This window comes from Chelonia mydas, chromosome 1 (genome assembly GCF_015237465.2).
Source record: "Chelonia mydas isolate rCheMyd1 chromosome 1, rCheMyd1.pri.v2, whole genome shotgun sequence".
Taxonomy (NCBI): Eukaryota; Metazoa; Chordata; order Testudines; family Cheloniidae; genus Chelonia; species Chelonia mydas.
In genome coordinates, this window is record NC_057849.1 from 137,666,118 (window position 1) to 137,679,338 (window position 13,221).

The window sequence follows — 13,221 nt, forward strand, 5'->3', positions numbered from 1 at the left end:
CCAGGAGTACCATTGGGATGACAGCCTTCCAACACTCTCTTTGGCAAATTCCTCCAAAGACGACACACTGCTGTGCTTTTTGAAGACCCGCTCTACCATACTACCCTCTCCCAAAGCTATAGTGTGGTGTGAAATTTTAAGCAAAAAACAAAAACAAAAACAAAAAAAAACAAAAAACACAAACACCTAGTGCAGACACAGCCAAAGCATCCATCTCTTCTTTCTTCATATTAACTTTGCCTTTTGTACACAGAAGCTATGTTAAAAAAAAATTCCAGCTATCCTTCCAAGTGTCAGAGAGAGCACAAAGTTAGAAATAATTGTTCCTCTTGGGCATATAGCACATTAAGTGGTATTTGTTTTTTGATACTCTTTTATATTCATATTTTGCAACAACCTATTTTACTTTAAAAAAATACTGTATGAGCCACCACAAAACAGCATTGTGTACAAAACATGCCCCTCCTAGCCCAGATCAGTTTAAGCATGTTCTGTACAGCATTGAAGACACATATCTGCTTTAGTTTTCCTGCCAGTTAAAAAGGTAACCCAAGATCTCCTATAGAATCGAAGTGTTTCTATTTTTAACCTTGCTTGTTACTTGATGTTTTATAGGTAATACATAAACCCTGACATAGAGCTGCATGTGGTCCAGCACCTAGGGTAACCTCTCCACCCTAGCATTCCTTGAATCGTTTTTCTCTAGCATCTTGTATGCTTACATCATCACCACCACCTCCACACACACCTATGCAAAGGTGACAAACGTATTCTCCGAGTTCCCGTACACTGTAAGAGCATAGAAATAATAATGTCTAACAACCATATGCAATGACAGAGAAACCACAGGTTATGAAACAAACATGAAGCAATTTATTATGGTGTGTCATCAGATCAATTTTCAGTCACATGAGACACTGAAGTCTCTCTTCCCCTCCCCGCCACACACACAAAGCAGACCAAACTGACTGCTTTTTAGCTTTTAAATAAAATTTCACACTCAATTTTTAATGGACCCACAATGCCTTTCATCAGGAGCCAGCTTACAGTCTAATCAAAGGCTCCAGCCATAGCTTGAATTAAGAAACAATTCAAGACTTCTCTATTGTCATGTAAGGTAGCAGATTGATTAAAGTGGGATGCGGTGGTCAAAATATGCTTTCAGAGGAAAATGAAAAAGTGATCCACACATCGCTTTTTTCCATCCCTCAAGGTTTAGGGTCACACTGAGGGCTGGCCATGTCGTCTCCTAAGCGATGTCTCCTGCACTCATTGCAACCATATAAAAGTGTAACTGAGTTCAAAAAAGAAGTAGATAAGTTATGGAGGATAGGTCCATCGATGGCTATTAGCCAAAATGGTCAGGGATGCAACTGTATGGTCTGACTGTCTCTACCCTTCTGACTGCCAGAAGCTGAGAATGGATGGTAGAGGATGGACCTACCAATAATTGCCCTATTCTGCTCATTTCCTCTGAAGCATCTGGAACTGACCACTGTCAGAAGACAGGATACTGGGCTAAATGGACCATTGGTCTGACCCAGTATGGCCGTTCTTATGTGATGCCCAAATGTTTGTGTGTGCGTCTACTTCTGTTCCAAGGGAAAATGGTGATGAGTGGTGATGGAAATAGATTTTTCAGCACTATGTCACTGTAGATTTTTTTAAAATGTTAATACAACAATTACTTTTGAGAACTGACTTGATTAATCTAATTTAATAAGGATACAGTACTTTAAAAACCCAGGAAAAAACTTGTTTCTTTTCTCCCCTTGTACTGCTGTCCATACAACAGATATGTAGATTACACACAGTATCACAGAACCATATATCAATTTCAAAATATTTGCACTAAGAAATGAATGCCAACAACATCTTCCTAGTACTGCAGTTATGGCAATCATGTTAGTAACACATTTTCCAGCGATTCCTAGACCACTAAATAGATTCAGAGATTTTTAAAAAGGTAGATAAGCATTATCACTGCCCAGCACTGAGCTATCTAAAATATTATATTTCTAAGCCAATATTAAACCAATTTGAAACATCAAGAGATTCTTTGCATTAGTTTTAATTAGAAAAGATATTTTGCTATTTCACAATTCCCTTTTCTTCCTGCACAATGTAATCCAGTACTTAAAGTCTGTCCCATACTGTGCTGGATTGCTAAATCCAAATAAGACCCATTGGTGTAATATATAAATGATCCTCTACAAATGGGGGAAAGCCTGCTAAAATACAGCATAAACAGGGATCCATGTCAAAGCAGCACAACTTCTTAGATAATGATGTTTCACCTCATTCGGGGGGGGGGGGGAGGGGGGGAATGAGCAATGTAAACATAAAGCCAATCAAACATAAGATATCAAAAGGACTTTTTCATGTTAAATATATAGGTGTGTGTGTTACAAACAACTCTTTTGATCACATCCACGGTGATTTTGTAAGTGATTAGAAGCATACTTGTAACTGGTAAAGGAGGGTAACACTGTTCAGTTTGTTTCCATACATCAGCTGATCTGCAACCACAACTGCATTTACATGTCCATATCTCTTCTGCTACCCATCCATGTTTGGTTCACTGCATTCTAGCAAATTTGGGGCAGTTATCCCACAGTGCCTCAACAGGGCACACATTCACATAGAACAGCACTTGACACACATGTGGCAAAGCGCACGGGGATGTCTTATTGTACAGAGAACTATGAGGTAGGAGGGCCAACCCAACTGCTTATACAAATCTGTGGGTTCTTTCCAAGCTCTAATAAAACAGTGCTCGGAACAGATTACAGGAAAACCACCATATGTCAACCCAGACTGCCAAAGATTACTGCCACTGGTTACCAACTGAATATAAGCCATGTGGTACGTGAACGCAAAGTCAATCATATTTAGATTTTGTAACTGGTTACAAATTCAGATAAATTTGTTGTGTGGATAGGCAATGAGATTGCTAAAACACTTCAAAATCTAATTTACTTTTCACTATTTATATTTTGCACTTCTGTCGGACAATGATAATTACTCATTTTTACTTCTGTTCATATTATTTCACTTTATTGGTCATACAGTAACACAAAGCAGCAGTTTTTGGCTCACAAACATGGGGGGGAATGTTTTAAATAAAACAAGAAAATTAAAAATATGTCATGGAAATATTCTTATCATTTAATACTTGTCTTACATTTCCATTGGTCTTACTTAGATTTTGCAAAAACTTGTATTTTATAAAACCTAAATGTCAGGACAAATTTGACCTCTTTTTGTTCCTTTAGAGGCAACTTTCTGGTCAGTTTATAATAGGTGAGGCTGGTAACGCTGCTATTAAGGTTGCCTGACATCACTTCTTATACAAACCCAGAATTCAGTTGCTTAACTTTGCCAAACTTTGTTTGGGCTAAAGACCTACATGCAGATGTCTGCTTCAGACTGAATTATTTTGGAAAACTTCAGTCAAAACTGTGTCTAGGAACAAAGGTAAGGAAAAGTATGTTTTGTCCATGTTAAAAAAAAATCTGGTGAACTTTTCTCTGAACAGCTCTAGTTCTCCCAGACATGATACCAGCAACCTGAAATTTGGCAGGGGGGGTGGGCCTTTATATCAGGAATGTACCTTTTGCCATACCCATAAAATCTTCCCAAATATGGTCAAGTTACAAGCTTTTGGAAAAAATCAGTTCTCACATGCTCACAAATAGACACTTCTTAGAGTATAGCAGTTAAAGTCTCTGAAGAGTCCATCCTTACTAAGCAATCTCAAGCCTCTCACAGCTCCTACATGTAACTACATGATGCATACACCTTTCCCACAGAGCAACTGTATATGCTTCCTCCAGCCCCAAGCAATGGCCTTACCCAGACTCTCTCTTTAATGGCTGCTCCCAGCCAGGCACTGGAAGAGAGAGCAGGAAGCCTGGCTCTCCTGTACTCTGAATGCCCCCACTGCTGGTGCTCAGGCACTGTGTAAAAGGAAGCCATCTGATTTTAATACAGAGGGAAAAGTCAGACTGGGGGAGAGAGAAGAGTAGATTTGGAGAAGGAATCTGACAAAACTGGGACTGGAAGTGAGGGAAGAGCAAATTGGGGCTACTGGACTTGGAGACTGGGAGCCAGTGATGGGGATAGTTGGTACTTGGAGTCAGCTGGCTGGGATGGCACAGTATACGGAGATCCAACAAAGAGTACAAGGAGCAAGGAGACTTGGACTGGCTGGACAAAGACTGGGACTATGAACCAGTGAATGGGGAAGAAGGGGACAAGGGAAGGGAGACAAATCTGACAAGGAGCTGGTTGCAGGGGCAGAACTGGGACTGGCTGGGCAAGAAGCACTGGGACAAGGGGCTGGGGAAGGGATTTGGCAGAAGGGGTGTGAGAGGAGGGAAGAGACAGACTGTGATTGGAATCTAGCAAGGGAGATAAGGCAGGAATGAGGCAGGGGTCCTGTGGGAAACATAGCATGTGACTATGTAACCCACACCTTCTGGGTGTGGTGTTCTGTCCCATCTAGTGACACCGAGACCACTTAGAGAGAGCGATTAATGAGTCTGCTCTACAGCCTTTGCTAACAGCCAGATGGCTTTTAGCTCATGCAGTAGAGGTTCATGCACTAAGTTCCAAAGGTCCCAGGTTTGATCCTGCCCGCTGATGACCAGGGTCTGTCAGTGTTATAACCACACAAGTAAAAACTGCATCAGTCATCAGATCCTACGTGTCTCAAACTGGACACCTAAAATTAGTGAATATTTTCTACCTTAACTGCACTGTACCTCAGTTCCCCTCTGTAAATTGGGAGATAATCCTCTCACCACAGAGCAGTTATGAAAATAAATGAATTACTGTTTGTGAGGGACTCAGATACAATAGTGATGAGCACCACAGAAAAGTCTATGAGGCAATTAATAATTCTATATTCAGAGAGCAGGGTTTGAATAGTGTGCAGTACAAAAGGAATGAGGCCACACACTGAACAATGACAGGATAACAAAATATTGAATAGCTGTTCATTAACTGTCCATTCTGTGCACTGACTGAGGCAGGGCTCCTGTGGAAAAAATAGAGAGTCACCGTGTAATTAAAGACTGTATCATAACGCATAGGCAACCTTAATTCTGCCATTTCCTAACTTCTGAGTACTTGACTTTGCAGTTCTTTTAACGTTGTGTGTGTGTGTGTGTGTGTGTGTGTGTGTGTGAGAAATAACTACAGTATATAATTTAAGAAAAGCAGTATTACCTACATGATTCCAGCAATAAATATATTTATTTTAAACAATGTTTGCTGAGACTAAAATGTTAAAAGCCCCAAATTTATCCTGAGACCCAAATGTAAATCTCTTATGTATTTTTTTTAACTGCAGTTTAATCACCATTCTAGGTTAGATCTTCTCAGACACCAGGGGTGAAATCCTGACCCCAGTGAAGTCAGTGGGAGTTTTGTCATTGACTTCAGTGGATCCATGGTTTCACCCCAGAATTGATGTGTGATGTATCTTTACCATAAATTTAACACCTATTGATCTTCTCTCTCAGAAGCCAAGTTGGTGCAATGCACCATGACTGGAAGGGTTCAGCAATTTAATCAACATGGCTCCAGAGTTAAGAGACTCCATCTTGAAGTGAAATGGTGTAGAAATTAGCCACAAATAAATGTTGCACTGATTTCTGAACTGTCTGCTTTGAGCAGAATTAATATGTTGTTTTGTGTAGAATACATACAACTGGTGAAATCACATGATTCCAAGCAAAGGTCTATGCAATAGCTGTTGGCAAACTTCTTGTTAAAATGCACAAGGTCATTCCTTAATTAAGTTCATGTGGCATTTTGTTTTCTGAATGGAGGTATCATAATGAAGTTAAAGGATTCTTGTCCCCACCCACAAATTGAGTATTTATTGTATTAATTTAACAAGAGTAAAAATTCCAGCCCATTCTTAACTTAGATTGCTCTAGACAAGCATCTATATCTTGTGTAAAGCACAAAATCTAAGTTTTTAAAATCTATTTCTGCTAAACCAACCAGTTGTTCAAGTCAGGGCTGGATTAAAGCACAGACACTCCGGGCCTATGCCTAGGGTCCCAAACTCAGCTTTCATTGAAAAAATAAAAAGGAAGATTCTAGCCCTCATGGTTAGGGTGACCAGATGTCCCAATTTTACAGGGACAGTCCCGATATTTGGGGCTTTTTCTTATATAGGCTCCTATTACCCCCCACCCTCTGTTCCGATTTTTCACACTTACTGTCTGGTCACCCTACTCATGGTTGAAAAGAAAAGTTTGGTTAAATGGGGGGGTGGGGGGTGGGGTGTCACATTTTCAATGCAGCCATGTCTGCCTGAGCCTGCAGTCAGCCTGAAACAATAGCTCCAAGAGGGGTGGTTTAGCCCATCCATCTCAGTGGGGTATTAATGTCAAGACTCACTGTTCTGGAGAGCCTGCCAACACCCTCCCAACAGAGGATTTGAGTGTGGCAGGAAAACAGTGCAGTAAGCCTGCCCCACTCACACAGATAGACCACTTTATCCAGGTTGTGTATTGACAGGCCCTCCCTGCTGCTGCCCCTGTGACTTTTGGGACAGTTGGGGGTATGGTCAGAGATGCCACAGGGGCCTTAGTGTCATGATGTATTTAGTGTCCCAGACTGCCTAAAATCTAGCCAAAATACAATGACAGGTTTCAGAGTAACAGCCGTGTTAGTCTGTATTCGCAAAAAGAAAAGGAGTACTTGTGGCACCTTAGAGACTAACCAATTTATTTGAGCATGAGCTTTCGTGATCTACAGCTAATGCTCATGCTCAAATAAATTGGTTAGTCTCTAAGGTGCCACAAGTACTCCTTTTCTTTTTCCAAAATACAATGAGAGTCTGAAGAGATCCTTCAAAATGCACCATGAAACCCAGTTACTAACAGCTCCAAAGCAACGGAAATAGTATTCGTTAGTTCTCTCTCTTTTCTCTAAAATGTTCTGCTCTAAATTTTTAGGCTTTGACTGAAACATCCTCAATTGTTTTTTTCAGGTCAGTACTTTTCAGCTGTCTCTTTGCATTTTTGGTTCTGTTTTAAAGAATGGAAGCTTTATTACAACCATAACAAAGCCAGCTCCACTCTGGCATTCAGATATTTAAAACAGAGTCCCCTCTGAAAAGACAGAGAGAAGGAGTACAAGTATACATTATGCGATAGTCAGCACTACCACATAGTGAAATTCATTCATTCACATATGCTGCATCCAAAATATAGAGGAAAAAGAATATGTTAAATCCATGGTTGTTTTCTCCCTTTTAAAAAGCTTAGTTTCAGCAGGAAAAACACTGAGTTTGAGAACCGTGTACCCATTTCAGAAAATATTTTTCCTGTCAGCACAAGGACTGTTCATTGATTTCTGCACTCAACTGATGCTTCGCTTGAAAGTAAGCTTGTATCAGGTACTTAAACCAGATTACTTATCAGAGCTCATTAAACCTATTGCAACGGTCAGTTTAAAATGCAAACTTTTTATAGTAAAATTAAAAAACCTGCACAAATACTGTAATTTTGAGTGCAGATTTTATGCCTTGATACAATACTTTCATGTGTTATAACAGACTGCACGTGACTTTTTGCCTTAACATTCAAAGGTCATTCCACCATTTCTGTGGTAAATGTAAGATCAAGTTTTCATTTTCTTAGCATAATGCTTGACTCAAATCTGTACTGTGTTTAAGGTGACTATGACCCAGACTGAATAAACTAACTGTAAGTACTCACCAAAGTTTCAGTTACTCTGTGGAGCAGTTTCTCTAGAGCAGAAGAGGAGGAGGAAATGAGAAGAGGAAGACTGAGCAACATTGAGTAATCATGAGTCACAAGAAACAGTCAATAATATTTTGATTATTTTTATTTCTAACCAGACTTTAAACCCTTTCTGAACAGCAACATCTATAAAAATAGCACACCACTAACAAAGGTCACTCCCTGCCATCAACTCCACAACACTGTCAATACCACAATCACTACCGCCACTTTCTGGTCTTGCTGCATGTTTTCAATGTTATCAACTTTAGCCTCTGGCAGACCAAGGAAGGCAGTTATAGAGCCAAGGAACCCTCACATTCCACAAGCATCTCCCTCTCTTTTAAACGAGGCGTGGGGCCAACCTTAGTTAATCATAATTGCCTTGAATCACGGCAAGAGAAGAGAGGCAGTGTCTGAGGAAGACAAGAGTATGCCATTTAGCACCCTATATGTTAAATCACATCGGTTAAATTTCCTCTGGTAATTACCTGGAAGATTGACTGAACATCCTGGGAATCTTTCCTTTCATGGGAGGAATTAAAAACAGGATGAGGTTAATTAGTTTAGAAATTCCCAAGGTCATAAGAAATAAGCTTGGGAGAGACTGTAGTCTCTACCCATAGAGGTGATAGAAAAGGGTCGTGCCAGCGTAGAACCTGGTTTCAGGCATGCTGACGCACAGTTACAATTCCTATAAATCAAAATGATCAAACAGATCTCTTTGGACTTTCTGGGAAAGCAAACAGGTTAGCCTTCACTGCATAGACAAACTCACTCTTCAGCTTTTATTACCAAAAAAAAAAAAAAAAATTAGGTAGAACCTTATACAGGTAGAGAAATCAGTGGGATTACTCAAGGAGTAAGGCTATCATAATCTTGCCTTAAATATCTAAGGACACTAAATAAAATGCAATAAAAATTAGAATGAAAACACATAAGCTATCTAAAAAGTTGTTTACTATTGAACTTGGTGTAAAAGTTTTTAAAAGGCCATGATGACTCTATATTTTAAAAACCACCAATACTTTAGTAATAAAAGAAGTGAGGGGAAAGGGATGTTCATTGTTATTGATGTAATCTTCTCTCATGCATAGGAGCACAAACCCTCTACAAATTCACAGTTCTGATCAGTACAGCCACAAGCCTGTAACTAACTCTATACCGGTGCCCACACGGAGCCCCCAGGTCTCTCAGATCCACCCACACAAAGTCAGTTGCAGGATCCAGGCCTAAGTTTTCACCATTTCCTTAAAGTAAAATGGAGAGCAAAGTATATTTTCCAGTGATTGTCAAAATAGTCAAGAGTGGAAGACCTCTCTCTTGAAGGAACTATATTAATTAGCTGAAAATCATAGTGGTTCTAGAGGGCTTGCTGAGGCAAGTCATGCGTACCAATCATCGATGTATATGACCATTTTGATAAGGTACTTGGGAATCTTAAATTGTTATCTTTGCCTTTGCTGTATGAAGTGGTTAGGCCACAGCAACAAACAAAAAAAAACAATGAAAAGGCATTTCTTACAATGAATTTTATCCCACATAAAGAGAAACTGTCCCAAATATAGATACATAATAAGCTTAGATATCAGATTGAGGACTTTTGGGAGCATGTTTTATATATAACTTCCAGATCACTCTTCTATACCTTCCTGTTTTATTTCCTCTCCCCTCTCTTCATTAAACAATTAAGTTATGGTATGATACTGCAGCCCAAACAGGCCAACCAGGTGTAAAGCACTGTATTTGTTTCTGTGTTTTTCTTACCTTCCTTTGCCACTTCACACCCCAAAAATATTTTAAGCATCTTTTTATTGATTTTCTTTGTTTATAAATTGAAATATGTTTATTCATGTTTGATTTACATTTTGGGAGAAAAGAAGCAAAAAATGTTTCTGTTTCTCCTAACTAAAGGGTGAAGTAGGGGAAGAGAGTCAGAATATCCAGGACCATCTTAGATCATAAGCTTTTAGGGCAGGGAATGTGTGTTTTCTCATGTTTGTATAGGGTAAGATATAAGGCCCCGATCCTCACTGGGATCTCAAAATGCTTCCATAATATTAAATAATTCCCCATCTTGAAGAAAAAACCCAAAGCAGTCTGCAAGCAATTTGATTAAGTGAGGGAGGGCTCCATCTTCCTCAATCCTATGTCCCATTACCAATCCCATGTAAGCTTTATCGAAGGAATTCAGTGAAAAGCTAGATGCCAGTTGTCTCCCAGTCCTTTAAAGCTCTAATATGTGGTTCTCAAAGGCAACTCTATTGAAGAGACAATATGTGCCTGATTATGGATTGAAAACGCACTCCTTGAGTTGCCGTCAGTGACTTTTAAACTAAGTGTCTACTGTGAACAGAACCACAGTCTCTTCGGTCTGCTGCCCTTGCCCTAAGGGTAGGAAACTTCACACCTGGTTTTCATTAGATCACATGTTGGCGACTTGTCAGATGCTCTGCCACTAGAGTTCTCAGTTTTAAAGTGCTCATGGCCATAATAGGCATACTGGGGTCCACATATGCACCCCAACACCCAGTGCCCCTTGGTAAGTAGATGTGACTGTCAAGTGGGAAACGTTGGACACCACAGGGCTAGACAGTACATACAGCTATTAATGATGATAGGCAAACCGCAAAAGGGTAATACATCAGATCTGAGTAAGCATCAACAAGTTACAACTGAACCATTTGGAAGAGATCCTTCCACACAAGCCATTTGACCCTCCTTACCAACTCCCCCTCCAGCAAAAGACCCTGCAACCATCCCTACACACACTCCTCCAACAGGCCGTTGTTCCCTCTACTCGTAGTAAGTTGTCTTCTGGGAAGGAAACGAAACTCAGCAGGACATCTTCTCCTCCTCTCCTCCCCGCAAACATCTGTTTTCTCCTTTGACAACAATATTGCCCACTAGCTCACCCAGTGTCTTCAGGCAGTGTTTTCTAATCTTCTGGAATGACTGACTGACCAAATTTATCTTAAATTTAAAAAAAAAACAGTACATCTGGCTACTTAAGCTAAAATAATCACTAAACAGAGAGAAAGAGAAGGAACCACAGACCAAATGTTTAAAATTAATCCACACCAGACAGTTTCTTAGATAAAGGTAAACCTCATGTTCCAGCAAGTATCATCACAGTGAGCAGAAAGGAATTCCTCCTCCTTTTTATACAGCATTGCGGAATTGCTGAGGTGTCTTATGGGATAGAAGATTTGCCTTCTTCTCAGGTACCTGGTAAGGATCCCCTGCTGAGCACGGGATACTTGTCTTGATGGTAATTCTGTACAGCAAATCCTATATTCTGTGAGTTTTGCCATTGCTTGAATTACTGTCTTTCATCACTTTATACTGAAATCTCTAAAAGGGGAAGTCATCTGTCTATTTTCTCTACTTCCCATTTCAGTGGACTAAATACAAAAATAATTAAACTAGAGCATATTTGACTGACACTACAGCAATGTCTCACTCTTCCCTCCCTACTTCACTCCCATCAATTTTGCATATTTTTAGCAGCCATCTTCTCACTGGAAGAGTTCTAACAGTGCATGCTGTTGACCGTTTCAACCTCTTCCTCAGGTTCTGCCTGCTTCAACGGCTGCCTGCAGTTGTACCTATCCAGAACTGATCTACTTGCTACTAATTAGATTCTTCCTCCTGGCCCACACTGCCCTATCTCTGATCCTTCCTGACTCAAAAACTCTCATTCAGTCCTAGTGACAGCACCCTAGGTTTCCGATCAGATCACAAACTCAGCTGCCTCCCAAGTCCTCAAATCAACCTTTCATTTCCACCATGCTATTGACGGTACCTTGGCTACTTCTCTACCAAACCTCCCCCAATTTAAGGTCCATTTGTACTCACAGATGTTCATGTGTGGCTCCCATGATAATCAATAAGGGCTCACTATCAAAAGGGAAGAATTTGGCTGGTAAATGTTTGAACACATACAAGCTTGATTTTAGGGAGCTCTACACTGGATCACGATGTATAATTTTTTTTAAAAAAAATCTACTTTTTAATTTAACAGCATTTTTACTTCCTACAATTTCGGGGTGGGGGGACATTAGATGTTGGTTGCTGAAAAATAGTTTTACTTGAATGGAGAATAAACTGCTCACATGCTCTAATCTGGAAAGGCCCTGTTCACAAAAGGGATCTATCTTAGCACAGCTCTAAGTAAATGACAAAAGAGGAGCCTGAGTCTTTGATTCATTTGGCAGCCAAATTATTCCAATCACTCTACAAAGGCATTTAAAACCCTACATCTATTGCAATTTTTAATGCCTATAATTTTTCTCCTTTCACTCAGACAAGGAAAAAGGGTCTCATAAGAGGAGGCTATAATTAGCAGCAGAAGAGAGAAGGCTGTGGAGAAAAGATGGCTCTGCGGTGACTGTAAAGGGATGCTATTTAAAGGAACTGAAATGTTCTACACAAGCCCCAGGAGAAGCTGCAAACAGGGTGTATATAGTTAAATAAAATAGGGGGCTCAGCACTTGCTCATTTCAGTATGTGTTTTTAGTTAATAAAACTCAAGCCAGCCTGCACCCTGTTCATGCTGCAGTATAAAGATGATTTACATGAGGACAGATCCAGCCCCACAAATAGAAACATATACATTGATTTATACAAGTTGTTCTGGAGAAAAGAATAAAATATTAATCTAGTAACTAACAATAAACAAGCAATCCTGATGGCAGGGAAATATCCAGGAGGGCCATAAAGGACCGCATGGCTCAGCTTGATCAGAGTAAACCTTATAATGGAGCAAATATCAGCAAGATAAACACAGAACTCAGACCAGTTTGAAAAGAAACGAGAAACAACAACCTTATTTCAAAATAAACAACACAGACATACCTCTAGCATATGGTTTGGTATCAGTTTATTATTATATAGCTATAGTGCCATCCTCATTTAGATTTAGCTGTTGCTGAAAATAAAAGAAAAGCATATATGTTCCTGTAATATTTACAATATAAAGTTAAAAAAACAAAAGGAAAGAGGTCTGAGGCCATTTAGAACCTCAGTGATGGTAGTCTAAGACTGCTCCTGAGACATGATCACTGGAAAGATTACAAAGGCTGCAGAGGTAACACTACCTTTGGAAATAAGGACGAAAAGGAGGGGGACTGTACCCTTACAGCAGTGATACTCAGACTGAGGCTTGTGAGCCACAAGCAGCTCTTTAATGCATCTCTCATGGCTATTTGCAGCACATGATATTAAAACACTGTGATTTAATTATTAACCAATCTAAGTTATTAACAAATGAGGATGCTTTTAATATGTTATTATCCAACTGTAGTTGATTAAATAATAATACTTAGTCATTCATTTTGCTGTGAGAATTATATTTTATTTTTACACACACACGAACCTCAGTTATGAACACCTTGGGAATGGAGGTTGTTCATAACTCTGAACAAAACGTTACGGTTGTTCTTTCAAAAGTTTA

At 39.7% G+C, this 13,221-nt stretch overlaps 1 protein-coding gene across 10 annotated transcripts in view; it reads right to left on the reverse strand.

Annotated features, from left to right (window-relative positions):
* SH3KBP1 (SH3 domain containing kinase binding protein 1) overlaps positions 1-13,221 on the reverse strand; it is a 352,898-nt gene that overhangs the window by 259,426 nt on the left and 80,251 nt on the right. The window contains exon 1 of one of the 10 annotated variants that reach the window (XM_037901501.2): positions 10,995-11,013. The exons of the other annotated variants lie outside the window; for them this stretch is intronic. The gene's annotated coding sequence lies outside the window, so the exon portion shown is untranslated. Of the gene's footprint in view, positions 1-10,994; positions 11,014-13,221 lie in introns of those variants that run through there. 10 annotated transcript variants of the gene reach the window in all.